This window comes from Pleurodeles waltl, chromosome 11 (assembly GCF_031143425.1).
Source record: "Pleurodeles waltl isolate 20211129_DDA chromosome 11, aPleWal1.hap1.20221129, whole genome shotgun sequence".
Lineage (NCBI taxonomy): Eukaryota > Metazoa > Chordata > Amphibia > Caudata > Salamandridae > Pleurodeles > Pleurodeles waltl.
The window spans coordinates 681,138,312-681,153,535 of record NC_090450.1 but is presented as its reverse complement, the minus strand read 5'-3'; positions in this window follow the sequence as shown (position 1 = coordinate 681,153,535).

Below are 15,224 nucleotides of genomic sequence, written 5' to 3'. Positions count from 1 at the left end.
GGTATGGCGAGGTATGTGCTAATCTAGTCTGTGATGCAGTTAATGTTGATATGACTGTTGCCCCCTCCCGAAATGGTGACCGTCTGTCATGTATGTAGGGACAGGTGGAAGTGAGGTAATTCCACCGACGTTAGGCGTTGTGGAGGAAGGCGGTCTTGCACTGCCGTGCAATTGCTCATTGGATAATATGGGGCTCTATGGAATACAGTGGCCAATGGGGATCTGCACCAGCGGTGACTGTGTACACAGCCGCGGACGTGACTGCCATGTTCTATCTGATTCCTCACTTGTTTCCTGACCTTCAACAGGTGAACACCTACACTGCGTGTGCTGCTGTGACCTGTGTCTGGAACCCACCATGGCCCGTGTGACTGGGGAAAGGGCCACTGCCTTCACTTCAGAGGAGTTGGAGCGACTGGTGGATGGGGTCCTACTCCAGTACGGACTGCTGTATGGGCCTCCAGACCAACAGGTGAGTACACATTGGGCACAATGCATGAGGTAAGGATGCATGGAGATGTGTGTGCAAGCATCGTGTCATTAGGGGGTTGCGGGGGGGAATGTCTTGTGGTGGTGTACATGGTGTGGGCCTGGCGATGTGTGTGCCAATGGTGATGGAAACGGGATTGGTGGGCCATATGTGTGACAGGCTGGACTGTTTGTTTAATTGTGTTACCCAGACTGTATTGCCTCTGCAGGCCAGCGCCCATCAAAAGAAGGGATTATGGCATGTCATCACCAAGGACGTGCGGACCCTGGGGGTCTATGGCGGGTGGAGCACCCACTGTCTGAAATGGTGGGAGGACCTGAGACACTGGGCATGAAAGCCCGCGGAGGCCCAGCTGGGGATGGCCTCCCAATGAGGAAGAGGTGCCTGTCAGAACCTGACCTCCCTGATGGGCCGCATACTGGCGGTGGCCTACCCAGAGCTGGATGTGCGCTTGAGGGAATCACAGCAGCCACAAGGGGGGTGAGTACAGTGGGAATTATTCTAAAATTTGGCAGGTGGGGTGGGATTCGGGTGGTGGATGTGAGTTAGTGGGCGCCCCTAAGGCCAGGCCAGACATTCCAGCGTGGGTCAATTCTAGGGTAATGGGTGTATGGCAAATGCAGGTAACCTAGCTTGTTAGCATTCAATTTCAGGCAGGGCTTTGTGGGTACCAGGAGTGGTGCAGTTGGCGGTGTGTGACCATCATCTTGCCTTAACATCTCGCCAAATCACTGGCAGTGCAATGCAAAGTGCTTAAGCCTGATCCCTGTGTGTGACGGTGCTGTGTATGCCAACTGTGGTGTTGGTGCAGTAATTGACCCAGTGATTCCTTTTTCTCTCTCCCCCCCCTTTTTCTGTTCTGTCATCCTGTCCATGTGTGCATTAGCATCATCTGGTGGAGAAGCAGAGGCACCGGCGACAGAGGGAGCTGCATCCCAAAGGACCCTGGAGGCAGAGTCCACCGACACCGAGGGAACCAGTGGGACAGAGGGCGAGGGGAGCACCATGACGGAGACAGGAGGTGAAAACACAGAGTCAGATACCTCCTCTGATAGGAGCTCCCTGGTGGTGGCGGCACACCTCTGTGACATCCCCAGCTGCAGGTACAGCTGCCACCCCTGTACCAGCACCGCCCTCTCAGTAGCCCCTCAGTGAGTTGCCTGTGCCTTCTCACCCAGGAGGGTGGGAATCTCCTTCACCTCAGGCACCTCAGGTCCTACCCCAGTGAGCCCTGCTGTCCTGAGTGAGGAGGCTATTGACCTCCTGGGATCCATCTCTGTAGGGCAATCAACCATTGTGAATGCCATCCAGGGGCTGGCATCCCAGATGCAGCAATGCAATGCATTCCCGGAGGGCATCCACAGTGGATTGGCGCCCCAACAGAGACTGATTGAGGCTCTGGCCTCCTCTCTGATGTCAGCCATTGTACCTGTTTCTACCGTCCCCCCTCCAACTACCACTTCCCAGTCCCAGTCTCCTCAACCCCAACCCGTCCCATGCACACATACTGACGAGCATGCACTCAAGACAACACCCAAGAGTGGCACAGGCAAATACAGGCACCACACTTCATCCCACAAGCACTCACACAAACACCAGACAGTTGCAAACACAACCACATCCACTGCCTCCACTGTCTCCCCCTCCTCCTCCTCCTCCACCTCCCTCCCAGTCACGAAACACACTCACAACTGCATGCACTGCACCAACATCCACCACCAGCACCACCACACCAAGCAGCACACACACCTCACTAGCAAACCCCTCCACAACATCCATGCACGCATCCCATGTGTCCTCTCCCACCCTGTCTGTCCCCTAAAAGACACAAATGCAAGCAGTCACACACCCAACAGCCATTCACCTCACATCAGCATACTTCCCTCGTTCCGCCCCACCGTCCCTAATAAGCTTTTCCTTGCCCACCTTGACCTCTTCCCTCCCCCGTCCTGCCCATAAGTGCAGTGTCCCAACGACCCAGCACCTCAGCCAAGCAGTCCACGTGGACAGTGGTGGCACCACCTAGTCGTGGTAAAAAGTCAGTGAAGGATCCCACTCCACCAGCCAAGAAGGGGAAAGATCCCACACCCCCAGCCAAGATGGGGAGGGATCCCACACCTCCTGCCATGAAGGGGAAGGAGCCTGCACCTCCTGCTTTGAAGGGGAAGAAGCGTTTGACTCCTGCCCAGAAAGGCTAAGGAACACGTACAACCTGTTATGAAGGGGAAGAAGCCATCAACTCCTGCCAGGAAGGGTAAGGATTCCACGCCCCATGTCATGGAGAGGAAGAAGCCCTCTACTCCAGCGGAGGCTGTCAGGGTGACACCTCCACCACCACAAGTGGTCACGAGGCCCCCACCGCCAGCTGAGGAAGTGCAGCCATCACCACCTGCAGAGGCTGCCCAGGAGGTACCTCGATCTGCCACCAACGTGCAGCCATCACCACCTGCAGAGGCTGCCCAGGTGGCACCTCCATCTCCCACCACCGTGCAGCCATCACCACCTGCAGAGGCTCCCCAGGAGGCACCTCCATCTGCCACCAACGTGCAACCATCGCCACCTGCACAGGCTGTCCACAAGACACCTCCATCTGCCACCAATGTGCAGCCATCACCACCAGCAGAGGCTGTCCCGGGGGCACCTCCATCTGCCACCAATGTGTATCCATCCCACCACCAGTGGAAGCCATGTAGGACACCCTCCAGGGGCTGCTGTACAAGGGGTCCCCTCCAGAGCCAGTGGGAAAGTCACTCACCTGAGAGACTGTGGCCTTGCACTCCCCAGCAGAGAGAAATGGGCATGGAGCCCCCTTCAGAACCAGTGGGAAAGTCAACCACCTAAGAGAGTGTGGCCTTGCACACCCCAGCAGAGAGAAATGGGCATGGAGCCCCCTCCAGAACCAGTGGGCTTGTTCCCGACTTTGGCTGAGGTGCACCCCACCCCCCATCCCCCTGAGGTGCCTGATGCCCCTGCAGAGTTCTACCCAGATGAAGCCAGGATTTGAGTTGGGCTTTGGACTGTGCTCTGTGGCCAAGTGGGTCCTTTGAACATTGGACTGGGCAGTGTCCCATTGTGTACATTTGTACATATCTGTTTCACGGACAATTTGATTATTTATTAGCTGTTGATATCAATACATTCAGCTTGGTGCATTCCTGGTGTACTTGCATTATTCTGCAAATTGCTTTTCGTGTGCAGCTGGTTGTGTGTATGGTGTGTGTCGTGCATGTGTGTGTGTGTCACTCTCATTTTCCTTCCTCTCCCCCTTGTGTGCTAGGCGGCTGTACTCACTGTTGTCGTTTTCGTCGGGGTTGGTGTTCCAGGTGGGGCATAACATAGAAAATCATCGGAAAAACTTGCAGTTTGGGTTCCATGGCGGCATTGTTCTTCCCTGTGTCTCCGATGGTGAGTCTTTTCTCTTCTGTGATGTGTTTCCGCCAGGCTTTTGATGGCGTTGGTACCACCCCAGAAAACGTGGCGGATTGTAGTGTCTTAATATGGTGGGTGGTATTTTGTCTTCCACCTGGCTGTTGACGGCCAACGCCGTGGTGAGTGTTGTTTCTGCCCTGGCAGTTGGTGTGGTACATTGGCTGTCTATGGGAGTTATCACCGCGATGGTCATAATTTTATGTTATTTTCCGCCAGCCTGTTGGCGGTATTACCGCCACTTTATAGCTCACCGCCAGGGTCATAATTAGGTCCATAGTATCCTATGTCCCTCATAACACCTTTCTCCTCTCCCCGTGAAAACTCTTGAGTAGCAATGTAATAGAATGTGTGACATCATAAATGGCATGTAACATCAATTTTTAAATGTTATTGTTTGAGGAAAAGTTCGGTCCAGATTATTGGACTCTGGTAGCAGGCTGGTCAGCAGGCTCAGGACATGGCTAGAGAAATATCACGATTTTGGCCAGACTTCGTCTTGGCATTATTGGAGTTAATCGTTACACATTGATTCTAATCTGGGTCAAAGTGTAGAAATACAACATGAGGTTAAACATAATACTGTGTCTCTTTATATTCCTCAATTCAGTGGTGCAGTGGAACATGCTAATAGGTTGTTGAACAAAGGAATACAGTCTACTGTAACTACTGTAACTTCTGGAGCCAATGCTGTAAACTGATAGAACTACTATTGTTTTTCCCTTCTCTTTGATAAGGGGTGGGGAACCTACAACGAAGTTAGTGCCTGCTCGTTAGGTAAAAAGAAAAATAATAAAAAAGATGTGTATGGTGTTGATCCTAATCGCCAAGAGTTGTTTTGGAGAGTCAAAGTAAAGCAGAAGAAGATGGAGAAGTACTTTGACAGCAATTATGGTTTGAGGCCACACAAAACTGGAGTTGGTTCATTGCTTGTACTGAAAAATATTAGAGAAGGGAAAAATAAATCTGGTTTCAATGTCGTGGGACCTCACCAGATTTTGAGAACTGTATTCGGGCATGTTAGCTGATTAAAGGTGGTGGGCTAAACTTAACTTGATCTTGTGCCCAGGTCGGTGGTGTCCCTGAGATCAGTGGCGTAGCGTGGGGGTGCAGGGGGGGCCGGCCGCACCGGGCGCAACATCTTGGAAGAGACTAAATCCACAGGTTAGGGGGCGCAAATTACTTGCCTTGCCCCGGGTTAGGGGGCGCAAATTACTTGCCTTGCTGACAACCCACGCTACGCCACTGCCTGAGATGTCTGGAAAATGTACTATTTCGGAGCCATTCAAACATCAAGATGGTGATTTTGCGAGATCTTTCTTGGAAGGTCAGAATGAGAGTGGTCTTGATGTGCGCAGTGACACGAATGATGATATGAATGAGTGTAGTGTTGGCCAATCTTCTGTAGCTGTTAGTGATGTTCAGACATAGTGGTTGCTTTTCTAAAAACACAGGGTATTTGTTGGACTATGTTGCTTAACGTGTCTAAAAGAAAACACTTCTTAATAATACTTAACATTTAAGTTACATTTATTTTTGTTTTTCTGTTCTTAGTTCAGGAAAGGGAGCTGTTGTATCCTAGTACCTACATCTCACCAATGATATTACAGACTTAGTATATTGAATTTAAATAATACTTGTCACGAGCTACGTCTCGAGATCTGTGTTTGTTTGCTTCTTGTATTCTAGTTGCAAAGTTAGCTGTACTGGCAGTTGGAGGCTGGCACTCTTCCCTGGTGGATGCTTGCTGAAGGGCTCTTTGATTACAGAATAAATCACATTATTTACTTATCAAACAACAACACTGCTACCGCTTGTTGCGTCTACGAGTTGTGATGCTACACTGCTGCCTTGCCATACGTATCAGTGAAGCCGCACTCTCATCTTCCTCCTTCTTGTTTTGGCCCAAGGCCATATGATTGGCCAGAATGATGAATGCGTGCTGACACTGCACGACACTTCCGGTCAGCTGAAGTTTTATGCTGTATCTCTGCTCAGTGTTGTGTTAACTTTCCTGAAAGGTACTTGAACACTGCCAAATTTTGATCAAGCAAATGAGTGCTTTCCGTGAAGATGTCCACAATAAGGTTGTGTATTTACTATTATCTGTATTGTACAAGCTAATTGACTCAGTCTTAAACTGCACTCACACTCCTTTCATAAACCTTAGATCTCTGTCTTTAAAAATGTAGGTTCCAGCTTTAAAATAAGGTAAGCTTAGAACATTGGGGCCTATTTAAAAATACTTTTTGAGAGTAGGTAAAGTACTGCAGCTGTAGGATTTTGTATGTACTCTTAAATTTCCTTTAGGGATTGCCCCCAAAATATATAAATGGGAATGTTCACATACAGTTTGCACAACTAGAAAAGACGGTGTCGTCTTTGCTCTTTTACTAAATGGTATTTTATTAACCTTAAATAAATGATGCACTGCTAGGCCCACCTCCAAAGGAAACCTTTATTCTGAATGTTTTACAAATAGCTGTAGATATGCAGTTCCTGTCTACGAATCTCTCGTTCATTGTGAAGTCATTTGCGGAGCCTTTGAAAAATATCCATTGCCTATTGTTCTACGGCAATATCTGTAGAATGAACTGTAAAATCCATTGTCCACAATTATAAAGGTCCCGCCCTGTAGCTTTTTTTTTCTTTTTTTTTTAACTAAATACAAGTTTTAGTAAAAGATTCATCCGGAGTAGAGCTAAAAACAGTTCTCTTTACTCAGTCCAAAATTCACGGATAAGAGGTATTCCAGAATGTTCCATTGTTTGAAGATGTCTGCTTAGGCTGTGTGACATACTGTGATGTCAGTCACCTGAACGCACTCCTTGCCAAATCCTTTCTTCTGGAAATGCAGTCACAATGCACGCTACATGTGTCAACTCTTCCAGAATCCACTCACACCGGAATTACCTCGCACTAGATACCACAGGACATTTGCAGGTTACTTGACTACAGGTTGGGCCACAGGAGTTGGCAGTGGTGGTGTTCCTATGAAGGCTTGCATATAAGTGCCCCTGCTAGATAGATGCAAGTAACTCTTCCATACAGACCGCTTAATGCCAGCGCCAAAGTGACTGTTAGGTCAATCAAGTCTAAACCAAAAATTGCACAGCATTGCTTTGAAGGCAACTGACCCGCTCACCCCCTGGATAGTGGCCGACCACCTATGGAGAGAGAGAGTTATAATCCCAAAAAGACAGGTTGGGTTTGGTGAATAGACCACATTATAAATCTCAGCTACAAAGAAACCCAGTGCAGAAAAGGAGACCTCTACTAGGAAGTGGATAGCTGTCAGCCAAATAGTGCATAATCTCTAATATTTACCCAGCCACCGGCACAATAATTCATAATCGTTGCCATTTAGCCAGCAGTTAGCTAAATATCTGAAACGTCACCTTTAACCGCCCACAGGTAATAGTAAAGATGATGTTGATTTGACTGGTGGCCGGATAAATAGTGTAAAAAATGTCTTTATTTAGCCGGGCATGAACAAACAAGCATTGGCAATGCCAATAAGTCTACCTTTAAAGGGGTGTTGTATGATGATGTGAAGCAATACAAGTAGATAGCATGAGAATGGACATGTATTTATGTGGAAGCAAAGAACAGTAGAATAATATTAGTGAATGTTAAAAATCCAGATGAAAGTTTCTCAAGCCAGACATAAATATCCATGTAGGTTAATGACTACCCTTCTCCCAACTGTGCTGCTGCCATGGAAAAACACCATATATTATCTAGTTATCTAAGACACTTGAGTAGAATTACTATGCCATGTGCCCACCACTGAAAGTGCATGCTCAGGCAGTTGAATAAACAATATAATCATAGCTGTGTGGCGGGCAAACACTTTTCTGTGAAAGCACACAATTTATGTCCACTTAAAACATGTACTCCTAGCTCCCAACCTGTGGCTGGTGATTCTCAAATAACTGTCTGACGACAACTGCGCTGTGAAGCCACACCATAAAATCTGACTCCAGGCAATGATAGGGTGGTGGCCATCTTCTAATGGAGATGCAGTAAAAGAGATGCATTTGAAAGTAAGTGCATATACCCAGGTACAACTGTATGCACAAATGTACGTGTATGAATTATGCTACGTTGTTTACAGATGAAAAACAATAAAACCAATTTTGAATTAAAGATTTAAGTTATTTTAATATCATAATAAGAAATGTAGGATTCAAACTTCTGTTTCAGAAGCTTCAGGATATGGCACATGGATATTCTTTACTGCAGTCTAAATCTATTTGGATGTCTGCAAAGAATAATGAGTAGGGTTTTACATAAATGTTTTCCTCACTTAAGAGAAAGCATTGTTTTTTAATGTTCATGGTCTTCCTTTTGATTAGTTTTGATGGCTAGGGTAATTTTGGGCTTCTTGTGGAAGGCCTTGTCTGAGTTTTAGGCTTCTTTTTAAGGAGAATCGTGGTTGTTTAGTAATTCAGACCCAGTAAGCAGCAGCAATGGATAGGCGACAGCAAAAAGGGAATGCAGACATAGGTGGTATCTGGGCCATAGAGGGAGGGAAATTTACAGCATGCAATTGGTGCTTGGGGCAGAGTCCTTTGGGACACTTGCATGAGATAAATTGAGTGAGGCACACTAATGGTGCTTCTGTGGAATGGGGAAAAGCAGTAGGTAGGTAAACAATGTATCTGGGTATTTCATGAGAGATGTCTTTTCACTCAGGTGCCTGCTGAATACGCACACTTTTTCATACTATTCACCCAGCAGAGTGGGGTTCAGACATACATGCTTATTAGTTTCATGTCATGAGTAGCCCCTTCAGGCACACTGACATGATAGTCACCTGCCCAATGTATACTGTGCATGGTAGTTTTGTTTTTAACGTGATAAGCAGTGTTTAAGTGGGAAAGGTCCTGTATCTACTGAGACCTCATTTCTGTCTTTGACAGTGCTGTCTTAGCAAAAGAACCCTGGAAGCTGCAAAAAAACATCTGAGTGACAGGCTTAGAGGCTGTACCTGACTAAAGTCATTGTAGAGAAGGCCCCGGGGAGGAAGGCGTAGGTCTAGTAGGATGAGGATGATGACCAGCAGGAGGATAAGGGCCAGGAGGTGAACCATCAGAAGGCTAGGATGGTTAGAGCTATGAGGACAAGAAAAACCAGGCCCAGGGAGACCTAATCCATGAAGACCAGGGTCATCAATGCCACGGGGGACAAGGAACAAATAGACAATGAGGAACAAGATAAGCAAAAACAGGACTAGGAGGTAACGGAACCAGTGTGAGGAGGATCAAGAGGGTCAGGAGGATGTAGAACAGAGGTATCAGGATCCAGTGGACACGAGCCTGAAGAAACAGAAGGACCAGGAGTTGAAGGAACAGAAGGACAATGAAGAAGGCTAGAAGGGCCTGGGCGTACCACCCAGGACCAGAGGGGTGAGGACAACTAGGAACAGGAGTAGCAAACCCAGCTGGTCAGACCAAAGAGAACCAGTACCAGGAGGCCAATGGAAAGAAGGAACAGAGATAGGAGGACCAGGATCACAAATAGATCAGATCAAGGTAGACCAAGGGGTCAGAAGCAAATGGACCATGACTGGGAAAACCATGACTGGACAAGGCCAGGGCTAGCAGGACTAGGACACCCTAAATCTGCAAGACAAAGAGGAATATAGAGGAGCAGGAAGTCTGGGCCCAGGGGTACCAGGATAGCAAGGTACAGGAGGGTGAGACTTAGAGGAACCAGGGTGGCAAAAAACGTATGAAACAGGGTGACCCACAACATGGGAACTAGAAGGACCAGAGAGCCAAGGGTGAGGAATGCCAGACTCATGAGGACCATTATTAGGAGGACTATGATAGAGGTGGCCAGCTTTGGATGGACAAGAACAAGGTGCAAGAGTCAGACCAGGAGGAATAGTAGGACTAGGAGGGCTAGGGATACCAAGGCCAGTAGCAGCATCACCAGAAAATCTAATTCAGAAGGACCAGACAAATAAGTACCTGAACTGAGACCAGGACTACATAGACCAGGGAGACAAAGAGCAGAAGGATTATTGCCAGGCAAATCAGGGGACTAGATAAACTAAGGGACCAGGCACAGCAGGACTGATGGACAGAATAAGGGTGAAGAGGATGAAAAGGTCCAGGACCAAGAACCTGTGAAGCAGGATACCCCAGAATGCAGAGGACTAGGGACAGGAGTACACTGGAATGATGACTAGACAGACCAGGACCATGAAGTACAAGGCCAGGAAATTGGATGGCTTGCATGAACGGAAGGTCAAGGAATATCAGAACTAGGAAAAGCTAGGATGGGCTCAGATTACCAAGTGCGGCAGAGGAATAATTTCAGATGGCAGGAACAGGGTGAGGCAGATCAGATGGAGGAAGACCAACCAGAGTTTGAAAGACCAAGGGGATTGGATGATGATGGCCAGGAGGACCAGAACAAAATGATTAGGCTTGGGGGGGGGGGCAAAGAAGGAAAACCTGGATTAAGATGGCCAGGAACAGTGAATGCAGCGCTAAGAGTACAAGCAACCCATTCAGAATGGCCACCACAACCCAAACCAGAAAGACAAAGACTAAGAGGGACAGGACAGAAGAGTTTCAGATGGTCCAAGCAGAACAAGGACCTGAGGTACCAGGGCTAGGAGGTTCAGGGTGAGGAGACCAGTGTCATTAGAACCAGAAAGGAACATGGACAGATGGGCCAAGACTAGGGGACCCAAGGATGGCCAAAAGACAAGGTTTATGATAACCAGCACAATAGGACAAGAAGGACTAGGACAACCAGGAACAAGGAGGCCAAGACTAGAATGGCTAGTGGACTAGGTCCACAAGACCTAACCCCTTTGAAAATCAAACTATAATGACCAGAACTAAGAGAATCAGGGCCAATGAGCACAGAAACTCAAGCAGAGCAAGGACTATGTAAATCAAAAATAGGGCAACCGTGGCCAGATGGACCAGGGAGGTGGGAACAGGGACACAGGCAACCAAAGCCAGAAGGATACGTTTTAAGATGACCAGGAAACCATGGGCCAGGAAGATCAGGACAAAAAGGATTAGAATGTTGAGTACCAGGTCCAAGCAGACCAAGGTAAGAAGGAAAAGGAGGATCAGGACCAGGGGCATAAGGATCAGGATGGCAAAGCTGAATGGCTAAGAACAGTATTACCTGAAGAAGGGGAATCATGACTAAGGCCCTCATCATGACATTGGCGGTGAGTGATAAAGTGGCGGAAATACCGCCAACAGGCCGGCGGTAATTACTGCCAAACTATGACCATGGCGGTGAGAACTCCCATAGTCAGCTGATGTACCACACCATCCGCCAGGACGTTAACACCACGCATGCCGGCGGTCGCCATCAACAGCCAGGTGGGAGACCAAGTACCGCCCACCATCAGGACACAGTACACCGCCACCATTTCCGGGGCAGAACCAACGCCATCAAAAGCCTGGCAGAAACAGAACGCAGAAGATGAAAGACTCACCTCTAGAGACACAGAGAAGACCAACACCGCCATGGAACCGGAACTGCAAGTCTTCCTGATGCCCTTCTACACCATGCTCCACATGGAACACCGGCGCTGATGAAGACGATGACGGTGAGTACAGCCACCTAGCACACAAGGGAGGGAGGGAGGAAAAAGAGATTGACACACACACACGCACGACACACACAATTCACACACACACACCATACACACAACCAGCTGCAGACCAAAAACAATGGTACATGACACACGGCATAATAATGCAAAGACAACAAGAAGGCAGTAATGAGAATGTATTGAATGGGAAGAGCCACCAAATGAACCAATTGGATAAAAAAGAGATATGTACAAATGTCCACAAAGGGCCAATGCCCAGTCCAAAGTACAAAGGGCCCACATGGCCACAGTCCAAGGCCCAACTTGTCTCCTAACATCATCCACATAGAACTCTGCAGGGGTATCATTTTGCAAGTAGGCAGACACCTCAGGGGTATGGGGGGCGGGGGCACCTCAGCCGAAGTCAGAAACTTGCCCTTCGGCTGAGGGGGCTACATGCCCATTTCTCTGTGTTGGGGAGTGCAAGGTCACAGTCTCTCAGGTGGGTGACTTGTCCACTGGTTCCGGAGGGGGCTCCATGCCCATTTCTCTCTGCTGGGGAGTGCAAGGTCACAGTCTCTCAGGTGGGTGCCTTGCCCACTGGGTCTGGAGTGGGCTCCTTGTACAGCAGTCCCAGGAGGATGGCCTACATGCCCTCTGCTGGAGGTGAGGGCTGCACTGTCTCATCTGGAGGTGAGGGCTGCACTGTGTCAGCAGGTGAAGATGCCTTCTGGGCAGCCTCAGCTGGAAGTGAGGGCTGCACTGTCTCAGCCGGTGAAGGTGCAGCCTCTGCAGGAGGAGTGGGCTGCACTGCTTCAGCTGGAGGCGAGGGCTCCGTGACCACTGGTAGTGGTGGTGGTGGTGTCACCCTGCCAGCCCCTGCTGGAGGTGAGGGCTGCACTATGCCAGCAGGTGAAGGTGCCTCCTGGGCAGCCTCAGCTGGAGGTGAGGGCTGCACTGTTTCAGGAGGTGAAGGTGCAGCCTCTGCAGGAGGAGTGGCCTGCACTGCCTCAGTTGGAGGTGAGGGGTCCATGACCACTGGTGGTGGTGTCACCCTGCCAGCCTCTGCTGGCGGCACGGGCTGCACTGTTTCAGCAGGTGAAGTTGCCTCCTGGGAAACCTCAGCTGGAGGTGAGGGCTCCGTGACCACTGGTGGTGGTGTCACTGGAGTTGGGGGGCTTCTTCTCCTTCATGGGAGGAGTTGCAGCCTCCTTCCCCTTCATGACAGGAGGTGCGACCTCCTTCCCCTTCATGGCAGGAGTCAAGGGCTTCTTTTTCTTCATGGCAGGAGGTGTGGTCTCCTTCCACTTCATGGCAGGAGTCGAGGGCTTCTTCCCCTTCATGGCAGGAGTAGAGGGCTTCTTACCCTTCATGGCAGGAGTAGAGGGCTTCTTCCCCTTCATGGCAGGAGTTGAGGGCTTCTTCCCCTTCATGGCAGGAGTCGAGGGCTTCTTCCACTTCATGGCAGGAGTTGAGAGCTTCTTCCCCTTCATGGCCGGGAATGTGGGATCCTTACCCTTCCTGGCTGGTGGAGTGGGATCCATCACTGTCTTGCCTCCTCGACTAGAAGGTGCCTCCACTGTCCGTGTGAACTGGTTGGCTGAGGTGCTGGGCTGGGTCATTGGGACCCTGCTCTTACAGGCAGGACGGGGGGTGAGATGGAGGGAAGAGGTCAAGTTGGGCAGGGAAAAGCTTCTTAGGAACGGTGGGGCGGGAAGAGGGAGGAGGGATGGGAGTGGAGGTTAAGGGAAGTGTATATCTGCTGGACTTGGGTGCAGGAGCATGGGCAGTGTGCGTATGTGAGGTGGATGGCTGTTGGGTGTCTGAGTGCTTGCGTTTGTGTCCTTTGGAGGGGACAGACAGGGTGGGAGAGGACACATGGGATGCGTGCATGGATGTTGTGGAGGTGTCTGCTAGTGAGGTGTGTGTGCTGCTTGGTGTGGTGATGATGGTGGTGGATGTTGATTCAGTGCATGCAGGAGTGAGTGTGGAAGTGACTGTGACGGAGGTGGAGGAGGAAGGGGAGGAGGGGGAGACAGTGGAGGCAGTGGATGTGGTTGTGTGTGCTACTGTCTGGTGTTTGCGTGAGTGGTTGTAGGCTGAAGTGTGGTGCCTGTGTTTGCCTGTTCTACTCCTGTGTGATGTCTTGTCTGCATGCTTGTCTGTATGTGTGCCTGGAATGGGTTGGGGTTGAGGAGACTGGGACTGGGAATGGTAGTTGGAGGGGGGACAGTAAGAACAGGGACAATGGCTGCCATCAAAGAGGAGGCCAGAGCCTGAATCGATCTCTGTTGGGCCACCAATCCATTGTGGATGGCCTCCAGGAATGCATTGCATTGCTGCATCTGGGATGCCAGCCCCTAGGTGGCATTCACAATGGTTGACTGCCCAACAGAGATGGATCTCAGGAGGCCAATAGCCTCCTCACTCAGGACAGCAGGGCTCACTAGGGTAGGACCTGAGGTGCCTGGGGCGAAGGAGATGCTCACCCTCCTACGTGAGCGGGCACAGGCAACTCAATGAGGGGCTACTAGGGGGGGGCGGTGCTGGTACAGGGGAGTGGCGGCTGTACCTGCAGTTGGGGTGGTCACAGAGGTGTCCGCCACCACCAGGGAGCTTCCATCGGAGGACGTATCTGAGACAGTGTTGTCACCTTCTGTGTCCACTGTGGTTCTCCCCTCGCCCTACGTCCCACTATTTCCCTCGGCATTGGTGGACTCTGCCTCCTGGGTCCTGTGGGATGCAGCTCCTTTTATCGCTGGTGCCCCTGCTCCTCAGCCAGATGATGCTAATGCACACATGGGCAGGGACACAGAAGAAAAAAGGGGGAGAGAGAGAAAGGAAGCACTAGGTCAGTTACTGCATCAACACCACAGAAGGCATACACAGTATCATCACACACAGGGATCAGGCTTTAGCACTATGCATTGCACTGCCAAACAATTGGCTATTTGCCACAGCAAGATGAGGGCCAACCACCGCCAACTGCACCCCTCCTGGGACCCAATAAGCCCTGTCTGACATGGAATGCAACCTAGCTAGGTTATCTTGTTTTCTCTTTCAACCATTACCCTGGATATGGATCACGCTGCAATGTCTGGCCTGGCATTAAGGGACACCCACTAACTGACACCCACCACCCAGATCCCATGCCACCTACAAATTATTGTTTTAACGGCCAATGTACCCACCCTCTTGTGGCTGCTGTGATGCCCTCAAGTGCCCATCCAGCTCTGGGTAGGCCACCGCCAGTATGCAGGCCTTCAGGGGGTCAGGGTCCGACGGGCACCCCTTCCTCGTTGAGAGGCCTTCCCCCGCTGGGCCTCCGCGGTCTTCCGTGCCCAGCATCTCAGGTCTTCCCACCGTTTCCAACAGTGAGTGCTCTGCCTTCCATAGATTCCCCAGGGTCTGCACGTCCTTGGCGATGGCATGCATAATCCCTTCTTTTGATGATCTAGAGAATCGATACAGATTGGAGGACACCATTACACTTACAATCCAGCCTGTCACACATTTGGCCCACCAATTCTGATTCCATCACCATTGGCACACACATTGCCCGGCGCACACCATGTAGAACACCACATGACATCCCCGCCCGATGACACGATGCTTGCACACACATCTCCATGCATCCTTCCCACATGCATCGTGCCTAAGGTGTACTCACCTATTGGTCTGGAGGCCCATAAAGCAGTCCATACAGGGGTAGGACCCTATCCACCAATCGCT